General features: G+C 45.8%; 1 protein-coding gene across 1 annotated transcript in view; it reads right to left on the bottom strand.

The window, feature by feature from the left end:
• The window catches only part of PTRF (polymerase I and transcript release factor), a 54,593-nt gene that overhangs the window by 33,411 nt on the left and 4,824 nt on the right, over positions 1-16,358 (bottom strand). The window lies entirely within an intron of this gene.

The following is a 16,358-nucleotide window of genomic DNA, read 5'->3' as shown; positions in this document are numbered from 1 at the left end:
ATGCAGTCAATTTATAACAGCAGCTACACTCTGGAGAAGACAGTAAAGGCCTGCTGACATGCAATTGCAGGATAAAAAACACTGCAAGCTCACTCTTCCATCCCATGAGTCCTATAGCACCATTAATTGCCCAAACCTGACTGGTGCCCAGTTCCTACTGCTGCCAAATACGTTCAAGCTGCTGCTGTTCAGCACTTCCCACAGTAGTCCTCCTCTCTGTCTCATTCCACAGCTGCCCACCAGGTACAGCTAAGAAAGTGCCAGCTTAAGAGGAGGCTCAGGCAGCAATCAGAAGCTTCTGGGCAGAAGGGAGTCAGGGAGCATACATTTTGACTCATATTGTGCCCAGCTGGGAAAAGAACAGGTTGGAGCTCCAGCTTTCACAGTAAAAACAGTCACTTTGCTTCCTTCTGCCAGCACCTGAGAACACCAAGCCTGAAAGGGCACATTCTTGTGATGACCTTGCATCAGTGCTGGGGTGAGAAGGACACCATTATCTTATACAAGAGCACATATGATAAAAAATAGGGAACCAGGGCACAGATGAATGAGGATCTGAAGGTAATCTGCTGACAAAAAATAGGGGTTCTGCCTTCTTCCCCTCCCACTGAAATATATCAATGTGTTCATCAATTAAGGTCTTACACTCCCAGCATATGGCAGACTGAAAAGCCTGTTGACTACTTGAGAGATTAATAACCTTTAAGACATATCTTTTGTCTTTATGATTAAAAAAAAATGTTTTTGAGAAACCTGATGCCCCAAATTTCAGGCCTCTAAAGAATCTTCTGGCAAGTTTGGAGTCTCCATTCCTGTAATAGGGTCTATGAAGATGTCCCTAATGGAGCTCTACATGGACATGGTGCCCTGTCCACACCAATCCTGTTGTAATACTGGGGTCTTAAGACAGGCAGAAGGCTAGGTAAACCTGCACCTTATAAACTAACTAAATCAAAGATGCATAAGCTTTTTTAAGTAGTGGAAGACCAGACTTGGCATTCCTAATACTCCTGAGGTAGAAGGCCAAAGGAAATAATGAGCACACTAACAAACGTTCCTTTCAGCCTTCTGTTATGCATCAAAAAAGGCACAATCCAAACTGTTAAGCTTGTGGGCCACCTTTGGAAAGGAGAATTTCCACTGGTAAGTCTTTCCAGAGTACCTGAACTCTCTGGGTCTAACGGCCCTGCCCTGCTCTTTGTGGAACCCTGTCCACCCAGCGCTGCGTGGGCGCACAGCACTGCCATACTGACTTGGCAGCATTTTTTGGCCACAGGTAGAAAAGATTCTTTTAACATGAGTCAGGCCCTTTGCAGGAACAGAAGATAGCATCTCTTGGAGCCACCCAGTTTTAATAAAATCTTAATGGAGTATGTTGCTCTCGACACATACATCCTATAAGAGCCATTTTGCCAAGAACTGTTACACAAAGTGACAAAACATGATGGTTTAGCAAATCAGAAATTGTAAGACACCACACACAGCATGCAATCAACAGTGTCAATGGCCCCTCAGTAACTGAAAACACCTGGTTTTGCTTTTTTTGCAATGTAGCCCTGATAACTTAGATTTGGGGGGGGGCAGGCATATGTAATGCAGTTCCCTGCATAAGGGCAGAAGTAAATTTGAACAGTTTGGCATTTGTAACATCCTAAATTGGGGAATGTCCCCAGGCACTGACCCAAGTTCAATCCTAAGATTCAGGAACTTATTAGTTCCCCACTGAAACATGTCATTAACCAATCAGAGATGATACTAAAAATCCAAAGACATTGGCAATGCAAACTGCAGTGTTTCCTTCTTTTGGGCTATTTGGCTGTTCCCTTCTGTTTGGCCAGCAGAATGAACAAGATGCTTGTAACCCATCCTCTGTGTCCACAGCTTGAAAACAAACGTCAAGTTCAAAATGTGAGTGCAAAAAATACAAACATGATGAAGCGGATAAACCCAGTGCAGTATGCCTCAAGTTTGAAACCTATTGATTCTCTGGTGGCCCATGGCTCTTTCCAATCACAGAAGCTCTCTGGATACTGCACACGGAGTACAGTCAATGTGGCCTCAATAATTGTGAAGTGTGGATTCTTCAGATGAGACCTCAAAAACCGAGGTTCTGCTTGGAGATTCAAGATCTGGGAGTACTTTTAATGAGTTGGGGTTTGCCCTGATGTCCTTGGCCAGAGCTTCTCTTCCTCCCGTTCACCATTGTTCACCCTTCAGCAATGCTCTACAATGACCGTTTGTAAAGGATGGCAGGGGCCATATGTTCATATCATAAGCATAAAGTAGGAATATTATTTATGAGATTGTGTCAGCACCACTCAAGTGAACTATGCTGAAGTGTTCCAGTGCATAAATATTATTTATGGGTCTTTGGAGCCCTTTTGCCAGACTTCATGTCAGATGTGCACTCTGTAAAGCTCAGTGCAGTACAGTGGCTGGCAAGAGCAGAGCCTCTGCTCTAGGCTTAGAAGAACCATTCTGAATAAAATAAGAAGCATAGGAACCCTTGGGTTGAATGCTGCCACCTTTAGAGGCTTCCCTGCTATACAGGCAGATCTTGTATCTCAAGCCTTGGTGGAGCTGAGGGGCAACACTGCCCCCATCACTGACAGCTCTCCACTGTTGGCTCTAGTCTCCCAGATATATATAGAACAACAGGGCCTGCAAGGAAGACCAGTGACTGCTGCTGTAAAGAGGAGGACTCCAGCGAGCATACTGCAAGAGTCTGATTCTTGTCTCATGCTGGTGTCGCCACAAATTAGAACCGTTACATGATAAGGCTTTGTGGCTCTGCTAGACAAGGACTGGTATTTAAGGTGACATGCAAGTGTCTCCAGCTCTTCTCCTGCCTCAGCATACAGACCGCCCTCCTCTCACTTTCAACTGGTTTTGCAGGCAGGAGGACTAGAGTGCCGCTACATCCTATCCAGTGAAAAGCAGCTTTGTTACCAGCAGTCTACATGGTTTGGGATGAGCTTTTGGGATGCAGAAGCCATATTCACCACCACCAGAAGCTTGTGGAAAGAGGTGTAACTTGTGTTGAAGGGAATCACAGCAGGGTGACTTACTGACTTGAATAGTGCCTCCAGACCTGCTATTTCTAAATAGGTCACTGCTGTTTCATCTTGAACATTATACAGTGTGGGATAAGAGCCTGCCTTCTTCTGACACACTTGATATGTTCAAGCCATTTCTCATCGTCACACATCAAAGTTCACAACTCCCAGGATGTAGGCATTCCATCCTTTTGATGGAGAAACTGAGGCAGGGAGGAGGGAAGTGACTTACCTAAAGGTGCCCAGTGACTCTCTAGCAGAGCCAGAAATAGAACCCAGGAGTCCCTTGGCTTCAGGCCTGTGACCATCCTCCCCTCCCACAATTAAAATCATCCCACAGGTAGAACAAGGCAACTCCCTAGAGGCCTGACAGAAGATCACAGTTTCTTGCACACCCACTACAACTACATCACAATCATCATACAGCAAACAGAGGATTCAATCAGCTGTGGCATTTATGCCAACTAAAAATATCTGCCTCCCAAGCTTAATGGCTCAGTGCAGCCACTAGGAGGTGGGCCACAACTATGCAAGGCACTGGAATCAGCAGCTTTCAGAGTTTCAGAAGAGGCTCATGACTGTCTTCAGATGGTGCTGTGTCTGATGCCCTAAAAGTGATGTCTCCCTTCACATCCTCTGCTGGCAGGGGCCTTGGCACTTTCTCCGGTGTGGGGTCAGAGGGCACAGTCTCTGGAGAAGGGTCAGAGGACTCACACTCTGGCGATGTTTCAAAGGGCACACACTCTGGCGAAGGGTCATGGGGCACACTCTGGATCTTCTCAGGCTAAGATGAGGAAAATGGATTTCAATGGCCAGCAGAAAGGAAGCAGAATGGAAGAAGTTCCCTATTCCCCACCAGCTGCTTTAAACCAACTAGTTTAACATGAGAATGGGCAGAGGTGAAAGGGCAGCAGAAATAGCCAGTACAGATTCACAAGAAAGGTTTCTTGCTTTCATTTACTGGGGGTCCCAAAAGAGTCAATGACCCAGCTATAGCAAGGTCATTTGCAGCGCAGTAGCACAGGCGAACACATCACAGATCCTCACAGGACATAAGAGGCTTCATACCAGCTATGAACTAACTGCCCAGAGGACTTTTCCATCTATTGACTCCTCTGCAAAATCCTATGAAATATGAACTTTAATTTCTACCCAGGAGAACTTTTATAATCTTTTCTCCAATGCCTGATGTAGGGTGTTTGTGCCCAAAAGCCTGCAATTAAAGATTTTTTTTTGCAAAAATCTTGTTGGTCTAATAAAAGATACCATCTCTACTATGAGTCTTGATTGCCAGCTATAGCAAGTAATTCATATTTATCCAATATTTAACCATAGGGTCAGATTCAACTCTCATTTACACTGGTGTAAACCTCAAGTGACTCCATCAAAGTTATTCCCAAACTGTGCCAGTATAATTGGAAGCAACACCTTACTATTAAATTATTTAAGAGCTTTGGGGAGGAGTGGAGATTAGAAGAACAACAGCTACAATTATGAAGAGCTAAATCCAACTACATGAGTGAGATGGATCCAGAAAGCTGTTCGATTCCTGAACTGCATCCACCCAACTCTGCCAGGAGAGAACATGGACAAACCCTCAACCCAGCAGGACACAAACAGCCTCTCTCAGTGTTTCAACAGAGAACAACATTGCAAAATCAAAACTTCTTTCTTTTGCTTAACATACACCGAGGGGAGGGGGCTGCTACTTAGCAATCCCTGAGAGCAGTTGGCTTTACAAACTACCCCACTCAAAGATGATACATAAAGTAGTTTCCTTTATTGTATTTTCAGTAGTTTGGCAACAGATTCGCTTTCCAGGATTATCAGCTGAGGGGATTCAAAATAAAAGAAAATGCAGCTCATTTTATAGATAGAAGAGAGCAAAAAAATTGTATCAAGAGGTTATCATCTTCTTGAGATGTAAAGGAAAGACCTTGAAGATTCTAGTGGGGAAAAACAAGGTGGGGAGCACATAAGCACTACAAAATAAACTTACTGGACTTCAAGTGATGAGAAAAATTCCTTTCATCCTCAAGTAACTTAGTGTAAAACCTCACTGGCATTGGCTTTCTATCAAACAGATCTAGCTTGTCCATATCCTGGGAATAGTGTCATTAGAGGCTGTGTTGCTCTTGATGTGAAAAAGGAACATGGTTCTTGTAACATTGTGTGAAATGTGCTGCTGCTAGTCCAGCTGGGATGGAGACTAAAAGAAAAGCACAGCACAGGGTGGGGCTGGAGGGGGAGTCAGTATAAACAGCGAGGCCATGTTTGAAGGTTGCTTTGCCCGGCAATGAATCAGATGAAAAGCAGGACTGTAGGAAAAAGACAAGTAAATAGACTGGAAGGGGAAAAAATAACTTTTTTTCCCAATGGAAAAAAAATGGTTTAATTGCATTATCAGCCTGTTTATGTAACTGGTCTAGTTCTTAGAGCTGCCCCTCCCGGATACACCTGCCATGCGTGATTAATAGCTGCAAGGCTATCTCTGAACAGCAGTCCTATAAAGATGGGGACTACACTGGAGATGATATGCAGGGAGATCAGTAGAAGGCATTAACTGATATAAGTCTTCTCAGCTGAAAAGTGCAGAGTAAACATCCTGGATTTTTTATTCTAAATGTTTACTTTGATGTTCCTCCTCTGACCTCGTTCAAGATCAACACAAATCTTTACTCTGACTCCAGCTCTGGTCTTTGTCTTATGCAGCTGGATGTTGGGGCAGGACTTCTTTGAGGCCTTTGTTACCCATGGGTGCTTGTACATGTGACAGGGTTGTAGTCTTCTATGCTCCCTAAATTGTGTGGGTTTTTAATTTAAACCTACTGTTTCAATTTAGGGTTTTTATGTTTCCATCACATTACAGCAAAGGGCCCGATCCTTTTTTTCTTTTTCTTTCAGTGGAGCCTGCCTGTGGCTGGGGAGCGAGTTGCCAGCAAGCCAAGTTGCCCCTGAGCTGTGGGGGGACCAGGTCCTTCCTGCAGTGGCGCCCCCCAGGGAAGAGTTGGATTAGACTGGGTGCTGCCTCTGAGCTGGGGCAGTACCCGGCTCACTAGCAGCCTGCCCAGGCGGCCACTGGGGGCACCATTGCCACAGAGGAAAGGACCAGGACCCCCACAGCTCAGAGACTGCTCAGCCCGCCAGCAGCTCACCCCCCAGCCATGGGCAGGCTCTGGAAAAAAAAAAAAAAGATCAGGCTCCTTACTGCTTTTTCTGCCTTCAGCAGCTGCCTGCTGAAGGCAGACGCTGCAAGGGGCCCGATACATTTTTTCTGTGGAGCCTGCCCACCTCTCCTATGGCCAGGGGTGAGCCGACTAATAGCTGCAACACACCGTTGCAAACTAAAATGCATCGGGATGTAGTTTAGTTTGCAATGATGCAGTCTCATCCAAAACCCCCTAAACTGGTGCACATGTAATGTGTGATGCCAGTAAGCCACACAAAGTGACATTTTCATCACATGTACATTGTGACATCATCGTGTGTTCATGTACTCTATATGGTCAAAAGACAACAGCCATGTGCTGTGCAGGAATAAGAAGATGAAGCAAGTTGTCTGGAGCTTATGAGACTTATGCTTTGCATTGGTAATATTCATATTTACACCAGTTACATTTACACAGTTCTTCATTCCTTATTTGAAAAAAGACGATGGAACCAACTTTAAGCCCAGTGTAATCAGATGCAGCTCTACTGAAGATAAAAGAATCGCACTCACTCCCCAAGCCCGCCGTGTTCAGCCCTGTTCTCCAAGGCCTATTAGATTAGGTAACTTGTGCCAGCCATGGACCAAATTCTTTGCTGGTGTAATTCTAGGGAAACTGATGCTGCACAGAACTGGGTATTGGGTTCTAACCCAAGATCTGCCAGCTCAGTTACATGTGGCCTTGGATGACTTTCTTCTTTTCTTTGTGCCTCAGTTTCCCCAGTTGCAAAGTGGGGTATTGATATACATGCACCTCCTCATGGAGTGGTAAAGAGTAATTATATATTTGTTGTAGGAGAGAAAATGAAATTATCCAAGTTATCCACACACTCGTTGGGGTCTAGAATATACTGGGCACATCTGCACGTGTAATTAACACAAAATAATGAACTCTGGAGCTTATTGCTCTGGAGTGTGCTGCTCCCAGGGATGCCATTTGAACATGCACCCGGGGCCGCGGCGTGTTGAGCCAGGTTGAAGCAGCCCCAGCTGGCAAAGGGGCTTTGGGGGTCAGACCCCCTGCCCCAGCTCAACATGCTGAGGAGGGGCTAGCTAGGGCATGATGGAGCTCCACTGCGGGGCTAGCTGGTAGGCAGCCCTTGTGCTGAAGCACCCACATGCCCCACCCAGCCAGGGCAGCATCTACACATGTGCTGCTGGCACAGCAAAAATCTTTCCAGTGGGATGGTACTTGTAAATACAAGTAGTATTCTGCTATGGAGTTAATTTGTTTACTCCCCTCTAATAACAGCACATGTGTAGATGCATGACATTTACTGCAGAGCTAATTAGTCATGCCTCATGTAGATGTGCCCATTGACTAGCTGCCCAGCATAGTGAGTCACTAGGGCCAAATTCGACCCTCAGTTATAGCTATATATGTGTGTAATGACTCCAGTGGCATCATACAGGCATTACAGAGGACAGACGTTTGGTGCATTGATACCATGGTGATAAGCACCTGAGAGATGCCCGAGGTGCTGGGCAACAAGATGAGGCGGAATATGCCTCTTTTTGGTTTGAATTTCACCAGCCATTAAGTACAGATGTTATATTTTTTCCCCCCACAAGTCTAACCGTATCCCAATAGGCAGGAGCTTTAATTTAACCTGGCTGCTTGCACCGCAGCAGCTTATAGCTGCACAGCTCAGCCACTAATTATATAAAGAACTACAGCAAAACTAATCATCTCAACACTAGCTTATATTTGAGCAATGAACTATTCATGCAGTAGGTCTCAGCCAGCTCCAGAGGAATCCACACTCCAGGAGAGGCTCTGGGTAAAAGTACTGACATTTCAGACCTAGAAAGGGTACTAGAAACTGGAGCAAATAAACGCCTTATTGAATTTGCTTTGGGGCCACATGCTGCTGTGGACACATATCATGAGGCTCTGCTAATTAAATGAGGTGTAGACAAGAGTAAGGACTCCTTGCATGCGGAGATCTAGCAGGCTGGTGTCCTTTGACATGGATGGAAATCATGCAGCTGAATTCTTGATGTGCTTCTTTGGAACTGGAGCCCTGAGAATCTGAGTTAAACCAAAAATAGACTGTAGGGAACAATCCCACCCCAGCTCTCAGGGGATGGGCAAGACATGACCTAATAGGGTTTCTTCCAGCTCAAACTTCACTGAATCTGTTCTCAAAGGCAGGAGACTCAAAGTGAAAGCAGAGACTCAGTAACTCCCTCAGATTTTCCACAGCTCTGAAACCCACATATTACAGTACTGAAGCTAAAAGCGTAGAAAGGAAAAGGATGACTCTGGTACTTGCTACTACTAGAGATGGGACATGGGGCACCATGCACCTTTGATCTGACCCAACAAACAGTTCTTATGTTTTTCAGAACAGCACTATCTTGATTCCTGGACTTTGGGCGCATCTACATGTTCACTAATGAGCAGTGGTTACTGTACATTTAATTTAGAACATATATAATCAAGTACTAAATAAATGTGCAGTTACAGTGCAGTAGCACAGGCAAACACCTTTTAGTGACACTACTGTGCACTGTCTGTGCTCTGACGCACTACTGTGCAGTATTATTAGGCTACTACACAGTTAGCGTGTCATGTAGGTGTGCCCTTTGGGTCCGAATTACATTTGCATTTAATTCTCCTTTTTATTTCTGTTGAAGATGGTATAAGAAATTCCAAACGAACTGCTTTCCCTTGAGGGTATGTGGGGTCTGAGAGCTTGAGATCTGGCTGATTATGAGGGGATTGCTCTGTCCTTCATGATCCCAGGTCAGAGACATGACTGGATAACATATTTGCTAGGATTTTGCAGGGTGAAAAACTTACAGTGTCAATGCAATGGTGTCAATGATGGTCTGGGGTTAACACAGTTATTCTCTGGAAAACTGGGGGTAAGGATCATTTGTAATAAAGACTATGCCAGAAAGGGCCACATCAAAAAGGCAACTTGAGCACAGGACACAGCTAGAGTCACAACATGACAAAAATTAGAACCAACAGGTTCGGACTGAACCGATGCTCTGACTCTCTCAGAGCATTGATAATCCTCTGGAAATGTAGGGAGGTTGATGAGCTCGGAGAGCAGATGGACATGACTCTCGGCTGAGACTACAGTGCTATGGCTCTTAGCTACCTGAACAGAGGAAGGTGGCTCCCAAGTGAGACCAGCTGAATAGATTTGAATAGCAATGAGCAATTCCCCTGCAGAGGTGCCAGCTAAGAGTTATCATCCTTTGCCTGAGCTGCTACGGGCCACAGAACTCCTGAATTCTCTTGCCTCAGAACTGGGACCCCACAGCAGCATTTTATTTTGCACCTTTTTTATCACTTGCCCTGTTCCCAGAGATCATATAGAATCTACCAGTGCAGCTTCTGGGTTGCCATCCAGTTACCTGAACAAGTCCCTGCATTTCTGCTCAGACACACACACACAAGGACCAGGCGTGCACAGTGCCAGGATGATACATCCACAATGCCCTTCTGCAGCTACGTGACGTGCTCCAGTACCAGCGGGAGAGGGGACAGAATGTTGCCGTGCTGAACCTCAACTTGGAGAAGGCCTACGATGGGGTATCGCACCGCTTCCTAATACAGACTGAAAAAGATGGGAGTCCCTGCAACCTTTGTCACCTGGATCAAGGCACTGTACAGCAATGTGAGCAGCAGGGTCCTGGTGAACGGGTCCCTGACAGCCCTGATTGCAGTAGAATTGGGCGTCAGGCAGGGCTGCCCGCTGTCCCTGATCCTGTGCATTTGCGTCATGGAACCATTAACACAAGAACTCAGACAGGATCCCCGGATCAGGGGAGTGGAAATCCCTGGGAGGCATGGAGAGGAGACGAAAGAGTTTGTGTACATGGATGACCTGAACATCATACATGGGGACAAAGGGTCAGTGGAAAAAGCACTACAACACACCCAGGTATATGGAGCAGCAGGAGGGGCCAAAAGCATCTGCCTAGTACTGGGTAAGCTTGAGGACCCATCGCTCTTGGGGGTTTTCATCTCCTGGGAAGGGGTAGAGATCCTCGGGGTGGAGTTTGACCTAGAGCTGACGGGGCAGAGGGCATGGGAGAAGACAGAGGGCAAAGCCAGACAGAAACTGGGGCTATGGCAGTCACGCTGCCTGTCAGGGGGAGGGGGGGGCACATGGTGCTGATGAAGGTGGTGCTTCTGCCAATGCTGCTACACACTGCTCTAGTCTTCCCCCCCCCCTCAGAGCACGTCATTCACAGAATCCAGAGAGCCATGTGTGTTTTCTTTTGGAGCTCCACATGGGAGAAAGTGGCAAGGGCCAAGCTGTGCAAAGCAAAACTGTTTGGAGGCAGAGGAATGACAGACGTCCTCCTCTTCCTCTGGGCCAAGTACATGAGCCAGATTTGCAAACTGCAACAGGGGGGGAATCTAAAACAGCCAGCTTTGTTAAGTATTTTGCAAGGCAGTTGCTGCGACAGTGGCAAGTGTGCACAACAAATAATGGGAGCCCATGGACCGTGTTTTCCCCATGGTTTTACGAGATCCTGAAGCGCTTTCAAGAGGAATACAAGCTGCATGATGCTACCCTAGCGACCGTGGTAAACCACTGCAAGAAACGGGAGGTGGTAAGGCCAAGAGACACCATATCACCGGTAGACTTACTACCTGGTGACAGCTGCCAGGCCATGTGGGAGCGAATCTTCCACAGGGACCTGAAGAAGAAGCACAGAGACCTAAACTGGCAGGCAGCCCACCCGGTGCTTCCCGTGAAACAGCATAGGGCAGAGAGGTCCACTGTACTGCCCGAGGCTGACCTGCCGCTGGCAGGCAGAAACCTTCGACCACCTCTTCTGGGACTGCCCATATGCCAGGGAGATGTGGAAGAAAGTTCATGCGCTCCTCCTGGTAGTGACAGGTGTCAGAAACCTGACCAGGGAAACAGTTCTCTATGGGCACATGACCAGACGGCATGGGGCCCCAACAGCACGCTTCAACCAATTCATCTCCTGCTTCAGGTCTGAACTGTGGAAAACCAGGAAACTGCTCACAGCCCACAGTCAAGGACTGTATTAAAATGGGACTAAGTGAAATGTACTGGTACTACAGAAAGACAGAAGAGGATGATGGGAAAGAAACGGCAGACCTCATCTGGTGGAGAGAGGTCTGGCATAGCCTTTTTCAGGATTAGCCCCTCTGAGGAGGGCAGTGGGAAGGGAGTACGGGTATAGGGATAGGTGCACGGTCACGCACTGTGAACTGTGTAACAGGTTTTTTAGTGTGCTTTGAGCTGCCAGGTGAACCACAAGGGCCACTTGGCAGGGTGTTGGAGGTGGAGTCATATATATATGAAATAAATATTTTTGCAAAAAAAAAAAAAAAGACACGCGCACACACTGTGAGACAGCTGCTTTGTGATACATTTTTTCCACACAAACATGTACTGATGCTGCCTATGGGCTAGGGACAAGTAAAATCAAAATCAAACTAGTGCAGTGGTGCTCAACCTTTTGGCCCCCTGGGCCATATGAGTGGCACAGGCTTGATCTCCAGGCTAGATCCCTTGTGGGATCAGCATCGGGGGTTGGACCCTGTACCTTCCAGATGGGGCCCTACACCACCTGGATTGGTTCCCATGTTGCCCTGGCCCAGCCCCACAAACATGGATTGGGTCCTGCGCCACCTCAGCCTTGCATGCTGGATCTAGTGCACAGGGCCACCCTAGCCAGCCTGCCACGCTCCCCATAGGTCCAGAAATTTGGCAGCAGGGGAGTAGCAATTACCAGTGCCACTGCTCCCTACTGCAGGTGGAGAGCTCAGCAGGCCGGATAACACAGCTCTGAGGCTAGATATGGCCTAGGGACTGGGGTTTGAGTACCCCTGGCCAGTGCATTGAAAACAATCTCATCCACACCCAACTGCACCACCCTTCCTTATGCAGTCATGATGGATTAAAAGTCTCCACTGCCATCACAGGAAAGAGAAAGCGGATGATCACATCAGTCTGGCTGCAGTCTCCAATGCCAACAGCAGACTGGGGCCAGGGTAAAAACACTGAGACCACTTTCATTCCTGGAGGCCACAGCCTATCACAAATGATCAGTCTGAATCTCTCACTGTTGGATCATTATGGGAATGTTGAATGATATAATACAGGGGTCGGGAACCTTTCCCTAACAGCAGGTTGAATTAACACAGTTCAGTCATAAGGCAGGCCACAGGCAGCAGATGGAACATAGAGGCAGAGTATCTAACAACTCCCACTTCCGTGACAATATAAATTTTATGGTGGGCTTGGCAAGATGGATAAAGTCTCTTTGAAAGCTGCATCCCACCCCTGGGTCGTAGGTTGCTGACCCCTGATCCCTAATATAATATTAATAACATAATATGACAAGTCAAATCAATCTCAAACAGAACCTATATCACTTTCACCTTATGACAAGTAATTTTTAGACCTTGTGATAGGACTTTGGCAAAGCAGTGTGGGCACCAGCTTTTAAGATAAGGGCACAGGGAGGAACTGTTTGCAAACTCATTAACTCAGGCATCTATAGAATGGAATGCCCTTTTTTTTTTTAACAGGTCTGATTCTGTATAGCAACCATGATGCTTCCAGTCCCTGGACGTTTAGTGCATGGATGCCTAGTATTATATTAACCATAAAAGCATGCATGCACCATACCTAATAATATATGTGCAATATGTACACTGGTTGTTCAACTGAAACAGATATCTTTATTAGTGATGAGAAAGCCTCTTAAAGTTCAGATGCTTTCCCAAGCTGTCCAAGACATTTTGGTCCAGAAATCATATAGGAATTCTCATGTGAACTGATTTTTCTGGAGGGATTTGGAATCTCTCTTTTCCATGGACAGGCTTGTGTTATCAGTATAACAGACTTGGTATTGTCATTTGGCTCTACTCTGCAGTTTCTCTTGGGACCTAGAGAGGAATGTGAAAATGCAACCAAAAATGTAGATTCAGTTCTTTGGAACCTGAGATAAGCCTAGTTTCTTGGCTAAATTCTGAGCAATGGCTGAAGCCAACTCTTATTATACCTAAGCTAGTTCAACTCACCGTGATCTTTGTCAATATGCAGGCCCTTTTCAGAGAGACCTTTAATCTCTGTGAAGACAGCTGCAAAAACACTGAATGACTATGGTAATTATGGCATACAGCTTGGGATCATAAGGGTTTCTTTGAAACAGGGGTTTTCTTTACAAAGGCAGAAATACAGTATGGGGGGGAGCAAGCACCTTGAATGGAGCTTTAACATTCAGATCAGTATTATTGCTAAACCAGGGACTATGCTAGAGAGTTACCTGCGAGGCTGTATAAATTCTACCTGGAGCATTCCACAGACAAGCAGGAGTTATAAAGATGTAATTTTCATTAGTAAAGTGAGTATAAATTATACTTACACTCATTTTAAGATGTCTTTATGCTAGCGGAGAAGCATACCTCTGTACCAAATCCCATTTCATGGTGCATCTCAAATGTGAAACACAACCCAAGGCCAAGGTAGCTTTGGATTAATGCTGTGGTTGTGATGGTCCAGGATAAATGCAAAAGGCAAGGAGTTTTTGTGGGTGATACCTTTACTTGAGGAAGGGTACCTTTTATTTGAAAGCTTCTCTAAATCTCACTCAACTGTGCAGCTGATGCAATAAAAGATTTCACCCACAAAAATTCTGCCATTCCAAGGTTAAGACATTAGAAATGCAACAAAACTTAATGCAAGTGGAGCCATAGAAGAAACAACACAGGACTGAATACAGTCAGGACATTCATTCTACTTTACTAACAATGGAGTTGCCTTCAATGCCAGGTCATCAGGTATGTGTTCTCCACTGAATTTTGACTTAGGGCCACATGCTACAGAAGTTTCTTTTACAAAAATGTCTCTTTGGGCTATGAGGCTACATTACTGAGTTATGCTGTGTTGTCATTTCATTGCAATATGAAAGCATCCCCACAACACAGCAATGCAATTCACTGCAGCGTGATGTTGGGCTAAGAAGCCTGCAGTATACCCAGACTTTGGCACTGTCCCAAAAGCCACTTTCGGGGACACAGGGTGTATCTATATACATAAATGGGGATTATCCTATGAATCTGGAAACAGATTGGAATCCTTATGTATTGCTCTACGTCTGCAGGCACAGCACCAGGATTGTCAGGGGGAGCTGTTTGTGAGTGGATCAAGGACAGTATGCAGTCATTGCTCTGTTATTTTAAGATACTATTAGGCGACAGAAGCAAATAAAGAAAACAGTGGGTGGTGAAAGGGATGTCTCTCCAGTGATTCATTGGGAAATGGTGATGCCACCTACACAGAGCGCTTGAGCTCCAGACCAGATCCCCAGTCACTAACACTGAGTATTTCTGGCCATGTTACATTAGCTGGCTCTGTAAACTGGGCACATACATGGTACCCAACACCCACGCCACTCTCTAGCATTGTGCTTCTGGCTCTCCTTCCTCACCAAAATGCAACACACAGAGGTGGGCAAACTTTGCAGTCTCCAAGCTTTTGTGACTTTTGTAGGCTGATTTTTGAGTCTGCAAGCCTAGCTGACATTTGCAGACCTTGTCTTGTCATTTAAATTCATGAGCTTTTCCTTTAATCATGATTAATTTCAAAGGCGAGAAAAAAAGCTTTCCTAGCTCAGAAATGGCTTGTGTGCTGGAGGGGAGGAGAGAACACCCTGCTGCTCAGATGTGGGGCGGGTGCAGCTTCTCCAGAACACAGGATTCATTTTGTTTCGTCTCTCTCCGTGTTTGCGTCTCTCTCTCTGCCACACTCTCGGCTCCTTTCCCCACCCCACATTGTTCATTCAGTTCTTTTGCTTCTTCCCATGCTTCTTTTCACCCTCTTCTCTGATAAGCAAGAGCTCCCAACACCGTTGTCAGGTTCGGCTTCCAAACCCACCATATTAACAAGCAGGTTCAAAAGGGATCTGCCCCTCCCTGTTACAAGCGCTTGGACACTCTCATCCGTATATGGCCCACCGAAGGCACAAAAGCCAAGCTGTGCTATTTATATTTCCTTGCACAGCCCCACCTACCCTACACATTGTAGAGCTAGGATCTGTTTTCTATCCCATCCCAACTTGCCACCTGGCACTTCTTGGGAGAAGCTCAGCCGTTTGGTGGACTTGGCATGCTGAATTACTTGGAAAGTGAGGTGAAGTTCTGCAGGGGCCTTTCAAACAATTGACTTCTCAGATAAAATTAAAAATGAGACAGTATGTAAAAAAAACAAAAACAAAAACAAAAAAACAAAGGAAGCGGGGGGGAGGGTATCTCCTGGCATTTTCCCAAAATTACCAAAGAACATTCCCCACTCTGTTTTCCAAAGCAACCATGTCCAGAATAATGCCTGAGGGCAGTAGTATTATGGGGATGAGAGTGGGCCTGCACCTATCAGTTTTGGGTACCTGCAAAGCCTTAAGTGACTTATCTACCCCAATTCTGACAAAGGCAATTAATTTCATAAGAAGGTAAAACTGCAACATGGGCCAGATAATATTCCTAAGAGCTCATCTCACACGCCATTAGCCCCCAAATCAGCAGCCAGAGTTTTAAAAGGTCTGTGTTTTGAGGGTATATTGTGTACTATGTGCATCTGTCTGGACACTCAACCATAAGAAAAGCCAGGCTTTTGTGTCTGTAAGAGTGTTTCTGATGCAAAATGTTGCGGGGGGAGGAATTGTATTCACAGTTCTTCTAAAATTTAGATGCATTAAAGGTCTCACTATCATGGCTTAGATGAGTGGCCCAGACTGTGTTTTTTTCTTACAATTTTTATAGCCTGTACAGAGGGTATAACCATGTTACTAGGGTTGAGTTTGGGAATGAGGGAATTTGGTACAGGCCCATCTGCTTTTATCAGCAAGCTCACCAAATCTGATACGAGAGCTTCCCTAATTCCCTACACAGCATGAATGCAGGGCAGAGGCCATGAGTGATTGCATTAAGTGGCTTTGGTGATATGAGCTGCTTGTAAGGACAAACATAACCGCTTGCCATCAAACCTCTTGTGGAATGAAAGTTGAACTTTGTGATAAGGAGATTAAAGCTGTATTTACACAGCAGTTTGGCAAAGAAAAGCACCTTCTCACTTCACGGATTAATT

The sequence above is a fragment of the Gavialis gangeticus genome, unplaced genomic scaffold (genome assembly GCF_001723915.1).
Source record: "Gavialis gangeticus isolate Ggan-Ray unplaced genomic scaffold, GavGan_comp1, whole genome shotgun sequence".
In the NCBI taxonomy this organism is placed as follows: domain Eukaryota; kingdom Metazoa; phylum Chordata; order Crocodylia; family Gavialidae; genus Gavialis; species Gavialis gangeticus.
Note: the sequence above shows the minus strand (reverse complement) of the source record. Positions and strands in the feature narration are given on the sequence as shown.